General features: G+C 32.0%; 1 protein-coding gene across 1 annotated transcript in view; it reads left to right on the plus strand.

Annotated features, from left to right (window-relative positions):
* LOC130441872 (probable G-protein coupled receptor B0563.6) overlaps window positions 1–12,254 on the plus strand; it is a 234,735-nt gene that overhangs the window by 150,433 nt on the left and 72,048 nt on the right. The gene's annotated exons all lie outside the window — the stretch shown is intronic.

Consider the following 12,254-nt stretch of genomic DNA (forward strand, 5'->3'; position numbering starts at 1 on the left):
ATATATTATTTTCTAAGAAACATGTTTGAAAGTGAAAACTTAAGCTCAATAGTTTACCCTAGCTGTGCGTGAGTAGAAAAATTTTCAAAGTATAATCATATCAGAATATCATAAATATATCAGATTCTTACACCACTGGGGCTTGAATCCGAATGTTTCCACGTACAGAAAATGTAACTGACTAATTTCATTTCCAATTTGTTCATAGCTATAGATTTGGAGATCTCATAATAATACGAGGGGGTAGCCAAAAATAACCGGAATTATTTTTTAAATATATTTACAAATATTTACATTATAAGTAATACATTTTTCGCAGCGGTGCTTTCACTGTTCGAAACATTGTTTGAACTCATCTTTAGAGATGGCTGCAAGCTCCTATCCCGTTCTTTTCTTGATGTTTCAATGCTTTCAAACCGCCGTTCTTTCATGCTCCTTTTCATGCGTGGAAACAAGAAAAAGTCTCACGGAGAAAGGTCAGGCGAGTAAGGTGCGCAGTGCAGCGGAACCATGTTATTTTTAAATAAAAACTGGCTAACAGTGATGGCTGAGTGTGCAATTGCGTTGTTCATGGTGGAAGAACCAGTCACCTGTTTGCTGAACCGAGCTCCAAGATATTCCACTGATTTCAGACAGTTGATCAATTATCTGTCGACGGTCTGTGTGCACAAGCTCTCGAATTCTTTCAAAATTTCCATCGATTCGGGCAGTTGATGGACGTCCAGAGCGAGGTTTGTCATCAATAGACATGTCGCCATTTTTAAATCGAGGAAATCCCTCATACACTTGAGTTTTCCCCATGGCATCTTTGTAAGTTTTCAACATTAAAACAGTTTCAGCAACGTTTTTACCAAATAGAAAACAAAATTTCACAGCGGCACGTTGTTCACTTAAATTTGCCTTCATAAAAAGACGAAGCAGCAGTGAAACAGCACCAGCAAAAACGGTCACTAGTGACGAACAGAACGTGGCAACTGAACTGGCGACGAGTTGCGCTAGATAGGCCCTAGAGGCAGAAATCCGTACTACAAAAGCTCCACCCATGGCAATGCTAATCCGGTTACTTTTGAGTATCAAATAATATATCACTGTTCAACGATGTTACATTGTACTGAATTTATGTTTTGAAGAGAAGAACACCATGTTAAGAAATAAGTTTACATTCAAACCAGAAGTTCTATAATGAATAATCTGTAAAGAGACCTCTTGTGATCTCTTTATCAAAAGTTCCAATTCCCTTCTATTAATTATAGAAATATACCAAATTCATGAAAATCTGAAACTAAACTTGATTTTCCATAAATTACAATTTTGATTACTTCAAATACCCTCACTTAATTATAAAGTCCATCCACGTGTAAAACTCCAAGCACACAGAAATAATTAGTTGCAAATTGACATGATAGAACTAGCTTAGATATCTATTGAGTGGTTATATACACAATTTAGAATGTTATTAAAAATTATAATAAAATCCCTCTTACTCATCATCGTCTTGGAGATAGTGAAACGTACAAAAAAGAAATCACTTATAACATAAAAATAAAATTGAATTTGTCTTGTCCCAATATATCACCGAGAAACATCGATAGAATTTAATCAAACCCATATAAATGAACGAAAAAATCGAAATATCAACGTATTTATATTGCTTAATAAATGTAATAATAGAAATAACTTCTAGAAATTTCTATTCGTTGTTAATTTCTTTATGATTACGAAGTATCAACAACTCATTTTGACGAAGTCTTGAAATTCATGACGTTCACACTGTTATTATATGTGATAGATGTGGACACGATACACATACACCGTATGCTCATGCGCAGGCACGCGCGACTTATCTCGCACAATATGACGTCACGTTGGAATCAATATATGTATATATATATATATATATATATATATATATATATATATATATATATAAATATATATATATATATATATATATATATAATATATATATATATATATATATATATATATATATATATATATATACACTTATTGTATACTGTAAATTTTGATTCTTCGATATTCAATGCAACGATATGTCTATATCTGTATTATTTATATGTTTATTGAAGTTAGCAGTTAAATTTCACTTTCTTGAGGCAGCGTGCGGTTTACAAGGAATATAATTTTCTGTTTGTTCCGTGAAATAGAACACTATTCAGAAGATGATTAGAAAAATTATGAAATTATTAAATTTGATAATATTTTTTCTGATATATTATATCTTCTTCTTCTTTACCATACACTTTGCAGCGTGTAAGTTCTTTCTTGTCCGTAACTTCTAACCTATTATTTGAAGGCACCCCTCTTCGGCACGACAAAAAATTATTGCCGCACCTTGAATGCCACACCAGTCTCTTATATTCCGTAGCCAGGAATGTTGTTTACACCCTGGTCCTCTCCTTCCCTCGATCTTTCTCGTCGGTATGAGCTTGAGAGAATATCTCGGTCATCCATATTATGTCTATATGTTATTTATTTCTTTGAGCGAATCATATATAGGTAAATGAACAATGTTTTAAACCTAGACACTTTGTATTATATGGAACTACCCGTTTCGAAATGAATTGAACAAATACGCGTTAGAATATCAAAATATTCCAACCACACTGGAACAACATGAAATAAATATAATTATTAGAAAAAATAGGAATCGTGTGTTATTATGTGATTTACGACATCCTCTGCTTCACCAAGTCTTTTTTTTTGCAAATCAATGTATTTAATACTATCATCTCATAATAGAAACTACAATTTTAAAAGAAAATAATACAAGTTAGGTCAAATCTGTAATAGCCATTAAACACAAAAAAATATCACAAACACACAAAACTAAGTAAATACATGCAACTCGAACCCAATTTTAATGACCAAGAAAACATTCTGATTTCAACATGACGTGAAGCGCGTGGTGTATCGAATTTGAACCGACAATTTAGTATAATGTGGTATTGTAAATAAAAATACAACTCTTATTAGAATGTTTTGCCACTGGCTATCTAAGCAGAATCAAGTAAAAACGCTTTATATCTATAGGCAGAGAGTTTGATCTAAGAGGATTTCGGAAAAAGGATATCAGTTTAGAGCTGGAGGCATATTTAAATATTATTTTGCATTATGATACTGTGATAAAGATTGGACAAGAATTAGTAATTGTAAGATAAATATATAGCCATATTCTCTAAAATGAGATGAATGATGATTTTGAAAAATTCAAAAGGACGAAAGGGCGATAATATTGCAGAAACAACAGACCTAGAGATGAGAAAATATATTGTGAAAAAAGGAGAGAAACATTCCTAGTATAGACCTAGTTTTAATCACCAAGAAAAATGCAATAAGTGAGTATAAAAACGCTGATGTAGATAACCTTTTTAAAGCTCACTTTGGAGAATATTATAAAAAAGACTCTAGATTGAACTTCTATCAATTTGTTCTGGAAGGAAGAAGAAGGAAGAACTGAAGACGAATATACGGAAAACGGCTGTGCGAAAGAAAGAAGAATGCGCTCTTTTTGGTTAGTTTAGAGCTACTTTTTCATATGTTCCATTATTTTTGTCAATAAGGATCTCAAACAAAACAATATTGTTTTTATAAAGTCAACAACCGTTTCTGAATCTATTAAAATGGAGATTGTATGCTTTGGAACTAATACTCTCAATTATTGATCCTTATTCGCCTGAAGAAAATTAGGGAAACCTGTGAACAGAAGTTATAGCAGTTCAAGCCAAGATGTTTCCAAACGCCAACAATATCAACATGTCAGTTGAGCGTATCTAGTTAGAAGATGGTAAACCCCCTAATCACGCATGTGATGTTTACGAGTTTAACCCATCGTTTCAATGAAATATGGGAGATGAGAACGAAAAGAGTTGCTTTAAGATCCTCAACACAACAAAGTTATTCGTGAAGTGCTTGTCCATTTGTTTGTATCCAAGAGAGCGGTGGATATTGTTTTATTTATTAAATTACTTTTTCTTTTTCCAATAAAAGCATTATTCAGTTAAGTTTGACGGTATTGAAAACATTAAACGTATGAGGCATTTAATTGAAAAATATCCACGATTACGTCTTCGTCTCAAAATTAATGGCGCCATTATGGACCCACATTATTAGGAACATCGAATTTCTTTTATAATTCAGTCGCGCTAGGTATACTCTTTCGCAATCGAAAAAATCCAAAAATAGAAGATATCTTATGTTTTCTACATTTATTGCTCTTCTTCTTAATCCCAAAATTGCGATTATCGAACAGACCCTTGTAGGATTAATTACAGCTTATTTGAAATCCTAATTTCCCCTTCTTTTTATCTTCGCATTCTCCCTCGGTCATCACTCCAGAACTCATGGCGTCCAATCGTTTCAGCTTTCAGGATTATTGCAGTTTTTCTTTATACTCACATTAAGGTTGTTTTCTTATATATAGCAATTTAATTACTATTAGATTTCTTTACAAACAGTGCTCTTAAACATTCATCAAATAGATAAGTTCCGGCAGTGCAAATGATAATGTAAAGTCTATTGTCGATTAAGTAACGCATACATTGATTTAAACATCCAATGTAATTATGGACAACAAGACAATTTTTTTTTTTGGTTTCCTTCAAAATGATTGAATTAATGATGTAGTTAGACAATAATTGTTGACTATCACTCAGCAAATATAGAAATAGTTTCTTCAAGTTAACATATTTCGGTGTATCAACCAATAATGAAGCAATTGATTTCTATTATTTCTATCATATCGAACAGAGGCAGCTCGTGGTTAGACATTTAAAAGGTTCTGCATTATTTCCAAAAAAACTTGAATTCAATCGTTTTTGTTAGATTTCTATTGGTTTCCGAGCTGAAATGATGGATTGTTGGAACGATTTTTAAACAAGAAAAATATGATTCAACAAAGCGCTACTTAAAGTCTTTTCAATTCTCTCAAATGTCCTGGAAAACTTCACAGATTTAATACTTTAATACGATTATCAAAAATATCATTTGCATCTTGTCCAGGGAAAGCGAATTCAAATACCACATAAAATTTATGGACATTTTTGCTTATAACCACAAATCCAATTTTTGACATAAATATCTAGGGTATTTATATCATTTATATTTATATCTTATGTAGCTTCTCCCCTACTTATTAGGTAATAACTTACCTCTTATTTTTAAATATTCTTTTTTTTCGTATGAAAATTAAAAAACCTATTTACCCGTATCAACCTATTATATTACACTTTGTGGTAGACTGTGTACAGCGAACTTCTCCAATTAGCACGCCACTGTTTTAGACCACCGAGACCATAAATTGGGTCATCATAGGTTAAGGACAGAGCGCGCAGAACCCGTTCGTATATCCCAGATGAATAGTAAAACTGCAAACACTTATCAAAAATTTCTTTGAATAATAATAGAGAATGTAATATTTTTATTATTCAAATTATGTAATCGTTATTTTGTTTTTGAAAGAACTGCACCCCTGCAGCGTTCATTCACAAGCTGTCCCTAATAGCTAATATTATTGTGTAGTAACAAAAAAAGTATATACTGAACGTGGTGGTATTATGAGAATCATTCCAAATTATTTTCGATAAGTTCTTCACAAATATTTAAATTTGACATTTTGATTAGTCAGTGAAAGAGTTGTTTCCCACACTACTTTCGTCTAACATCACATAACTAGCGAGGCTTCTTGCGATTATAATTTGATTTGTTTCCGAATTGTAGAAAATTTTTTCAGTATTTTTTCGTGATAGGAGAATCAAGAAAAATCGCTAACATTCATGTGAAATAATGATAACACTCCGTCTTCCGCAAAATTTTCTTACATTTTTGAAAATATAATTTGTGTTATGCCTAAATAATTTGTAATGCAAATGAGCCAACACCAACCTGGACGTAGTACAATGAAGTTGTAACTAATTTCATACCACCATAAAAGTCTGGCGCAGCTCGATATTGCGAACGAGGTGGCGAAGGAAAATCTGAATTTTTTGATGTTCGTAACAACTTTTACTTTGTGTAATAATGTGCGTAGTAGATTTAAGTTACGCAAAAACCTCTCAAACTATTTTCTTTAAGAAGCTGCAGGTATTCCATTTTCAATCTCGAAGAAATATAGACTGATAACTCATTTGGATTTAAAGTGGTACTAAACAGTACATTTAAATAGATGCCACTGATACTGGTATGTTGCCGTTAGATATTCAGAATTCCAAATTCTTCGACCGATAGATTGTGCATTGAGAAATAAGCAAATAACGAGTTTTGAAGAAAATTCTATATGGAAACCACAAGAGATACCGATTTTCTGGCCTCACAAACGGGCTAGACATCTAAAAAAACAAAACAAAAAACAAGTAGCAATTTTTGGAAACAGTTCGGGAATATTCGATTGAAGATATCAGGTATACCTCTTATTGACATATTAGAATAATCATTTATATGGAAATTCATTTCTGAACAATTTGCATGTTGTCCTTAGTGCGATAATTTCAATAAGCACCTCTACAGAAGTGTTGGCCACTGAACCCAACTTCTCAAAATGACCAACCGAAGTCCTAATTATGAACGTTGGGGAGCTGAAATAAGAGATTGCTGATATTTTGGCTTCTTTAAAATAATTTATCGTTTACGAGAATATAAAGAATTTTAACGCGTTGTTCACTCAGTTGCCATTTCTAATATCGCAATTTATTTTCAGAAACATTGTTTTTTCCTGAAAAGAAACGAATGAGAATAATACACCGAAAGATTAAATGTAATATCTCAATCAATTTTCCAATATTTCATTCGTAAAATTACTTCAATATTATTTCATATTGATTTTGAACGTTTTATTTCTAGAACTCTTTCGATCATTATTTATCTTTGAACATATAGATTTAAAGACTATATTTGATATAAGTAAATTGTTTTTTGTGTGAAAAACTATATTTCTTATCAGTTTAATCCATACAAACTAATTTTTCAAGGCAAAGGTTATTTAGTTTTATGAATATATTGAGTGTATTGGAATTAATGTTTGGTAGTGTAAGAAACAAAATACAGAATCACGTATCCTTATAATATAAAGTTTGTTTAGCAGTTTTTCAAGAGGGTAGATAAATCGACATATGAATAATGACATTGCTCCATAAAACGGGCTCTAAACTTAATTTTCATAAGTTTTATCTGTGTATTCAAACAGCACTTAATATCCAAGACAAGATAAAACATAAATCGCGAGCATAACTAGTTATAATATACATTGTATAATACAGGAATCATGTGTTCAATTCCAATTCCTTCTGAATAAGGTAAGCAAAGACCGAGAAATTTATTAACACTAGACTACAATTTATCGTGATTACACCATTTATTCATACATTTCTTGGTTGTAGGAAAGCTAAAATGTGTGTTTCTCCATTCTCCTATATATTAATTCGGATTTCCCATAGAGGAAACAAATCAGTGCTTCTTGTATTTATATATTTTCATGGTTTAATAGCATTGGGAGCTGGATGAATTTTTCACCGAGGGGAATTATGTACAACCGTTATAGATCAATAAATTTTATTTTTTAAGAATAAATTCTCTCCCTTTTTTTTTTTCAATTTTGCGAATGTAATAACTCAGCAATTTTTAATAATGCAGGAGCTATTCGCATATTGAGGTTAACAGTGTAAAGGTGAAAAAGCCCGATCAGTTTAAACATAAATAGTTAATCCTCGGGAATACGTTCAATCCACAATTTCAAGAAAACATTAGAGAAGAAAATTTGTTATTTTTGCTTAATGTAAAAGAGCTTGTTTCGCTTGGGTTTCTCATTTGGAACAGTTTGTTTATGCTACGCGGTGCATGGAAAACAAAATTATTTATTTCAAACCAGCAAACCAATACTTCTTGCCATCTCCTATAAGTAATGTAAAGCCTACTTGATTTCTTGAAGTTAAACTACAATTGAAAATATATTACTCACTTTATTCGTTTAAGAATATTTCACAGTAGGTATAACCTCAAATCTTAAATTGTTAAATGTTTTGGATATATCCATAGGAATCTTACAAACATTTTGCACATTACTTAATAGTAGCCGGGCTCTTTGACCACTGTGCAAATAAAAATTCAAAGAGCACTTCAAATTATCGGTTTAGAAATTCTTCAACTCAAAAATCAAGACCTGCATTGGAGCACTTTTTATGGAAAGGATTTGAATTTCAACTGATCCGGTATGTTGTGTATGTATGTATATATAGGGTGATAAAATTTCGATAGTGTAACATGAAAACTGTTCTTAATTTATACTTGAATCGGAGTGAATGTTAACATCCATGAGATACTGTGAACCTCAGATTCGGCGATTTACAATTTGTGTGAATGTTAACAAACGCCAGTGTTTGTTCAAAAAGCGAGAACGTCATATATACTGTTCTCTCTTTAATATACGCTGCGTCACTCACTGACAAAAGTCGAAAATGCGTCGCTGCGCTATTTCGTTTTAACACATGTAACGAAGAGGTTATGTTTGCTTAACCTAACCTAACTTAATGTAATCCTAACATAACCTAACCTAACCTGACCTAACCTACCTATATCTAGTATAGGTAGGTTGTTTTAATGATTTTGATTAATAAACAATTTGTATCTATTTATGATTCTGTTTATTGTAACAATATGTGACTTCATTAGTCATATACTGGCCCAGAAATTCTGTTTCCACACATCATTATTTCTCAATATCAATCAGGCAGGCATCATAATTTCTGTCATAATGAACATTGACCAAGTCGTCGTCGTCTATGATAACAGTCACCGGTGAATGACCGAAATCGTCATTAAAAGGATAAATAACGGTCATTCACCAACTATCTTGGTGGATGTTAACAGCCACCAGAGTATCTCAACATATACTGCATTTCGAACATAGTACACACAGTAACATTTATATAGGGTGATAAAGTTCAGTGCCTCCTGTGTTCTTTGACATTAAAATTTTGAGGGATCATTAGTCTCCACATTTTAAAATAGTTCATAATCTTACGTTCCAGAATAATGTGCCATATTAAAGTTACATTTTTTTACAGAAAACATCCTATATTTTATTGCATATTTGAAGTTAGCTTGACTTATCCATTGTAATAATATTGGGTTGTTATGTGTTCTTCGGTGTATTTAGAAAGTTATAATCAATTTTCCATAAAAATTTCAATATGTTCAATACCCTGTAATAATATGTAAGAGAAATTTAAGAATGGAGATCTATTTGGGACAAATCATTATTGAGATATTTTGATTTTGTCTGTATAAAACAATGATTATGTACCTGTCCTATTTATAATTATTCATCGACTAATTTTGAGTTAGCTATGATTTATTTCTAAAACTGACATTTTATCATTGCTGTTTGGTTAGTCACATTACGAAGCAATTTTATATAAACATCTCCAAATTAATTTCTTTCTTTAGGTCCATTTAGTTCAACATTTATTAATAGATTATCGTGAGCAGGCGAATCACCATGTAAAAACTACATCTTTCGAAGTGTACGACTGTGAGACTTCTTCCAATTAAAGAGGTAATTGGCTTACTATAAAATTCAAATACATCTCAGCATTTGAATACCTCTCAAAAAAATATAGTCCTACTACATATTCACCAACAATACCCACACATTCATCATCTAGTTTGACTGTATATCACTATGTGAGGTGAATTAGTTGATGAATAATAGTGAAAGCTTTGTTTCACAACTATTTTTATTAAACGTAGTTGCACCTCCAAATAGAACAATGTCAAAAAAGTAGCTTTGTTTTCCTAAAGGCCACCTACAAAATGTTAGTCTGTTTTAAAAATACACTTCAGTTAATTCCTGTTGCAAGAAATGTGGCAGTGGTTGATTTTTTTGTAAGGGATTCTTTGCACACTATAGTAGCTCTCAGCTCTTGTTTACTAAAAATACTCCTTACACTCTTAGTAACTGCCAGCAAAACATTGAGTCAATTTTTTTCTATCACAGAAGTTCTTAATCCTTCATGTTTTCTATAATTAACTAAACTTGTGCCATTGAATTGCTTCATCAACCTCATCAAGTTTGCTTTTTTATTTTGCTGCCGTTCAGAATAGCTTCCATGGAATATTCTTGTAGTATTTTAGTATTTTTCCAATATCCAGATCATTTCAAACCGCTAAAAAATCTACAAACAATGACGAATACATCACAGTCAACTCACAATTAATTGTTAAATGATTATATACAGTGCTTTTCAGATAAAAGTATCCACCTTTAATAACTTTTGTAATACTGGTATTTAGAAAAAATCCAAAAACACGTCAATTTATGTTGGAAGGGGCAAGCATTATGGCTTATTTATACTTACTGGAAAAGCCACCCCCTCACCCCTAGCAGCATCCCCTTTATTTTTTTAAATTACTTGTCATATTTTTTATGTGAAATTTGGATACTCCTTTTTGAGCTGATTTCAAAAATGTATAATACTTGTAGGTTAAAGTGGTTAGTTTATGAGATAAACAATTTTTCTTTTAAGAGCACAAATTTTACTTATTATTTACTTTCACCTTATTTGCCTGTACTAAAATGGGTTGTACAACAGTTCAAACTCTTTAATCTTTTTAACTGTGCTATTTATTATGAAGTTACAATAAGTGTTCAAAATGAGTACCATTCACTTCCATACAATGGTATAATCTATTTTGAAATGCCTCTCTGACATTGCTTAATACGGCTGGATTTAATTGTCGACATTCATTTTCTATCCTCTCTCGTAAATCATCCAGAGATTCTGGTTGGGTAGCATAAACTTTTGTTTTTAAATACCCCCATAAAAAGAAGTCTAGGGGTGTTAAATCCGGTGACCTAGGTGGCCACTCCATCATCTGCCCCCTTCTACCTATCCAACGAGCGGGGAATGTTTCGTTTAAAAATTGTCGGACAGGCATAGCATAGTGTGGGGGAGCTCCGTCTTGTTGAAATACCAGTAAATCTTCGGAAAAGTTATCATCATTTTCTATTATTGTTGTAATACGTGGGTCAACCCCTTCACTGAGTAACCAAGATATGATTCACCATTTAAATTTCCGTTGATGAAGAAAGGTCCGACAATGTGGTCACCTAGGATACCACACCAAACGTTTAACTTTTGGGGATGTTGTGTATGGAATTCACGCATAATATGTGGATCACTTTCAGCCCAATATCTACAATTATGCCTACTTACTAAGCCATTTAATGACCATGAGCATTCATCAGAAAAGCAAATATTGTTTAACAATTGTGGATTGTTATTGATAATTTGCGTCATTGATTCGCAAAACTCTAGACGACGATCAAAATCATCTTCATTCAACTCGTGCACCAACTTAACTTTGTATGGGTGGTACTTGAATTTATGTAGAACTCGGAAAACTGTAGAAGATGAAACACCGATCGCTCTACTTTTTGTTGACAACGATTGGGGTTGTTGAGCCTCTAAGCTGACTTGCCCTAAAATTGCCACTTGGATTGCTTCGTTATTTACGAGTCCCTCTCGCTTATGCACTTTATTGCAAACAGACCCTGTTGTGGTAAATTTCTCCATCAGTTGAATTACATACTTATGAGTTGCATGTCTTCCGTCATGTAATTCGTTAAATATTCTAGCAGCAGCTCTTGCACAATTATTATTTTGGTAGTATAAACCTACAATTTCAATTCTTTCTTGCAAAGAGTAAACCATTTCAGAGAAATAAAATAAATAATGTATCAAATTACACTATCAATAGTGACTACAAATTCTAGTTGACAATGTCAAACTTTAATAAAAAGTAGAGTTTTTCGTTGTTTGGATTTTTTAAGTAGAATAAATAGCACAGTTAAAATGATTAAAGAGTTTGAACTGTTGTACAACCCATTTTAGTACAGGCAAATAAGGTGAAAGTAAATAATAAGTAAAATTTGTGCTCTTAAAAGAAAAATTGTTTATCTCATAAACTAACCACTTTAACAAACAAGTTTTATACATTTTTGAAATCAGCTCAAAGAGGAGTATCCAAATTTTACATAAAAAATATGACAAGTAATTTAAAAAAATAAAGGGTATGCTGCTAGGGGTGAGGGGGTGGCTTTTCCAGTAAGTATAAATAAGCCATAATGCTTGCCCCTTCCAACATAAATTGACGTGTTTTTGGATTTTTTCTAAATACCAGTATTACAAAAGTTAAAGGTGGATACTTTTATCTGAAAAGCACTGTATAAGTACATAATC

Source organism: Diorhabda sublineata, chromosome 3 (genome assembly GCF_026230105.1).
Source record: "Diorhabda sublineata isolate icDioSubl1.1 chromosome 3, icDioSubl1.1, whole genome shotgun sequence".
Taxonomy (NCBI): Eukaryota; Metazoa; Arthropoda; class Insecta; order Coleoptera; family Chrysomelidae; genus Diorhabda; species Diorhabda sublineata.